Source organism: Micropterus dolomieu, linkage group LG10 (genome assembly GCF_021292245.1).
Source record: "Micropterus dolomieu isolate WLL.071019.BEF.003 ecotype Adirondacks linkage group LG10, ASM2129224v1, whole genome shotgun sequence".
NCBI lineage: Eukaryota > Metazoa > Chordata > Actinopteri > Centrarchiformes > Centrarchidae > Micropterus > Micropterus dolomieu.
Genome location: NC_060159.1, coordinates 12,680,334 through 12,684,586, shown reverse-complemented (window position 1 = coordinate 12,684,586; position 4,253 = coordinate 12,680,334). Strand labels below are relative to the sequence as shown.

At 38.8% G+C, this 4,253-nt stretch overlaps 1 long non-coding RNA gene across 1 annotated transcript; it reads right to left on the bottom strand.

Moving 5' to 3' along the window:
- Positions 1 to 353: 353 nt before the first annotated feature.
- Positions 354 to 3,534, bottom strand: LOC123977505. Its single transcript, XR_006826694.1, has 3 exons — positions 3,108 to 3,534; positions 2,879 to 3,014; positions 354 to 619 (listed from the first exon to the last, which is right to left on the bottom strand). It is a non-coding gene; the product is annotated as an uncharacterized LOC123977505 (long non-coding RNA).
- Between the last annotated feature and the right edge of the window lie 719 nt (positions 3,535 to 4,253).

The window sequence follows — 4,253 nt, the reverse complement described above, 5'->3', positions numbered from 1 at the left end:
ATGAGGGGAGAGGGGAGGAAAAGTAGGAGGGTATTTGTTAATGCTGGCATCATTTTGCACACAGCATAGAGAGGGGGAATAAAGTCTGCTGGAATTGTGATGGACAGGCCGATCTTTGAAGAACTTCACTGAAATAAGGCTTTCATGATGAAATACTGTTTGCATTCTCACTCTCTCTGTCATTCATCTACAGTCATTTTGGGTATCTGGATTATATCCTCCTTCACTTCCACAAACACAAAGTTTTTCTTGCATCTCTCAAATTCTTATATCACTTCTCTCTCATTACTGAAGAACCTCCGCAATCCTTCTTCTTTCTAACAAGTATTCTTCACAATCACATTTAGTCTTCAAATTACACAAAGACAACACCCATTCCTCATTTTTCTCAACCAAATACTACTCTTTTTTTTTTATTTCAAAGTATCTTAAAAAGCCACTTATAGTCTCTCTTCAAAGGGAAGAATGTATACACTGTATGTAAAGCATAATTGTATAAGATAGAGTTTGGTGTTGCACAGCTGGGAGGAAGCCAGCCCTCTCAAACTCCCCCTTCAGATATTCCACCGCCGCTGCCACAGGCTCTTTTCTCTACACTCCCCTCCTTCCTGTGATGCTGCTTAAGAGGGAACAGTTTAAAAATAAAAAGTCAACGTCACGGCCTCAAATCTCTTCCACCGTGCCTGCTCTCTCATTTTCACTCTTAATTTCCCATGTTATTATATTTCAGTCACAACCCTCCCTGCGCCCATAACAAAATCATTTGCCTTATCCCAAGCTGTCTGGTTAAATATGTAATTTAAAATATTATCAAAATAGCTCTTTGAGTTAGTAAGTATTATTATCGGGATTAACTACATCTTAATATTACATCATACAGTATTGTTTTCCATTTTACCACCCACTGTTTTGCCTGCAGATGTTAGCACTATGTGCTAAATATGTATCAACAGATTACACTCTCATCATTTCAGTCACTGCACAAAAAGAATGCCCTGTTGTGAAAATCCAGGTACAATGCATGGCAGAGAATACAAATGAAATTTTAACAAGCTGAAGAATGTGCAGCCATGTCAGCAACTGTGTGAGGCTGTGGGCACAGCAGTGCTTTGAGTGACATGTTAATGTAAGCATGCCAACATGCTCACAATGACAATGCTAACATGATGGTATGTAGCAAGTATAATGTTCACATGTATTCGTTTGAATGTAATCAAACCACCCCCAAAAGGTGATTTGGGCTAACCTAGTATTTAACACATAGTCTCTCTCTGTGTTTCTTTGTGTGGTAAGGATCACATAGCGGTTATAGAGAAATAGACGTGCCTTCCCTCTCTAGAGAGTAAGCAAGTAATGATCTTAATGAGTTGTGTTTATGTCATGCCTAACTCTTAGCTATACAGTCGGTGGTGGCCTCATTAGTACTAATTCTACAAATGGTGTATACAGTATGTGCACATAATTAGGAAGAATGCAAGGGGGAGAGAGACTGGGCAACGATTTGAAAGGAATAATCACTCCATAAACAGGCTCAGTTGGTCATAATACACCATGAAAGGCACTGATCACACGCAAGGTACAAGCCTGCCAAGAAGACTACAAAGTCACAAGCAAGAGGAGCAGGAGCAACTTAGCACAGTCAACCCTGTGCATCTAATCAAAGGTTTGGAGACTACTTAGTCTCAAACATTCCCAGTCAGTTGCAGCAGTGCATTTAGAGTGCATCTTTGTCTAATAGGGCCCTTTCTGCAGCTACTCTGCTCTACAGGCTCCCATGGGTAAAATATAGACTGCTAATGATTGTGGTACGAGGGTGCAATTTGTACAAGTGCACCATTTGTACAAAAAGAGGAAAGCGAAGTCATTGGGTCTGCGGTGTTTTTCTATGATGGGGAAGTCATTCAGTCTAACTCATTATTCCAGTCAATTCAACAACAGGGAGTTGGCTCAGTGGTCCGGCACATCCGAGGTCAGCTCCCACGACCGGCAGCTTGAATCCTTTTTGTGGCCATGAATTGAAAAACTTCTGCAATGACCGCAGGCAATGCAAAATATCAATAGATGTAAGGAAAGTGCTGTTTTATCAAGTGATCTCAATGCTTTTAGGGAAACGCTTTCATCTTTGCTCCCAATACAATTTATATCTAGTGAGTGCTTTGGTAAACTTTACTTTTCCAATCTAACAAACATAACACCGTACACGCTGTTAAGATTCCCTTCAGGTAGAATCAAAATACTAATTTATAAACCTAACAAAGGTGAAAATATTCTTTCCAATTCACTGACTTCCATCAGAGTATATGAACTGAAAGTAAAGCATCTTACAATGATTTGTGGGTTTTTATTATAAAACTAAATGCCGTAATGAGATTTTCAAAGAGCTGAGCAGCTTTTCTGCATGATATCCTTTAAAGTCATGCTCCGTGTGTCTATAATACAACTGTGTGTGCTTTAAATGTATATTTGTGTGTGAGTGATCAATACTCTAAAATGGTGACTGCAGGCAAAGATAAATGGTTGAGTGAAAAATCTCAATCTCTTTGCTCAGCACATTGCCGTACAGTGGCTGCACATTCACAGCTACAATTATGCACAAGCAGTCTCTCTTTCTCTCTCTCTCTCTCTCACACACACACACTCACACACACACACAGAAAAACTCACACCTTAAAACATTGACAAGCTCAGGTAAACAGACCTTAACACGTACATAAACACGGGCTATTGTGCAATATCGTGTAAACACAACCAGCCGAACAATTAAGGTAAAGAGCGCCTCTATTTTGCAAACGAGCACTGTGGTTGGTATAATGAAAACTTCCAGTGCGAGCAAGTGGAAACCGGCTCATTACGCCTTGGGGAATAATGGAAATCCAACCTCCATGTCATTGAGCCTGGTGCTGCTCCGTTATGCCTGGGAGCCGTAATCGGATGGGAAAGTAACAGTTAAACCTTGAAAGTCAATCGTGGGCAACAGAATCTTCAAGAGGCAGAAAGCTGTATGCTGAAGTCGTCTGTAACAAGTAATACAAGACAATATTTTAAAATGGAACAAATGGTTTCAGATTTCACTTGATTTAAAAAGCTACAAAATTATTAATACACACTGGCAAGCAAGCATTGCGGACTTTAGGACTTAGACTGACTCTGGGACCACAATCTGAATAAAGATACTAAATGTGACTGAATCAGGTTCAAGTTAACCGCGAAATTGTACCCACCAAAGGATTACTGAGATCTCGTAACGTGGCAACATTGCTACAATGCTTAATAGTCCAGCTGAGCAAAAAGAAAACATGAGCAGTCAGAATAGCAGGCAGGTCAAAAACAAGTTAACTGTTTCCCCAGATTATCTAATACGTTTGACCTCTAAATGACTTCATTTAGAGGTCAAACGTAAACCTGAATGTCAGAAATAAACCCTCATTGCGCAGGAAACGCCCTAGTGTACAATTATCAAAATATCAAGGATGTTGGAAACGCAATTGGCAAAAATCTTAATGTTCGCATTTGTTTTCTTTTACAGACACCCAGGTGTCTGTATAAAACTTGCGAGATTGTCTGGCTGCTCTTTTATCCTGCCCTATCTGAATTCCATTTAGAAATGTTGCCACTTTCTCAGATCTCAGTGATTAACTTGATGAGCATCATGTTTTTATTTCTAATTGGCCAAAACTAATGATGGCCAAAAAATACAAATATAAATAATCTGTAAAACTTTTAAAAAACAACAACAACTTATTATTGTTTAAGAAAAGGTCCTAGGTTTCTTTTCTATGGAGAGTTTGCATGCTGAGTCATATGTTTGGTACTCTAGTTACTCCTGTAACTGTCCTTGACCTAAGTACTGGCCACAGAACTTTAATTAGTCCCTGGGCTGCGCTGTGGCTGCCCACTGCTGCTAAATAGTACAATAGGAGGGTCATGTAGAAAGCAAATTTCCGCACAGGGATCAATAAAGTACAACTTAACTAATGTGCTACACGGTGCATTTGAACGTTTAACTGAGATGCTTTAGTATAATTGCAGTAAACAAATTAATTTATGACATTTATGAATTTGTATGTTTAATGTGTGTCTAATGTGTTTTTTATTGTATGTAATGCATTTTATATGATACATATTTAAAGCTTGTGTTTTATTACTATACAACATGGCCTGCAAATAAAGTTAATTTAATTAATTGTTTCCACAAGTTTCAATATTTCCTTCGCAGGCAGCTTCACTTCCAAAACCTTTGTATCTGCAGAATA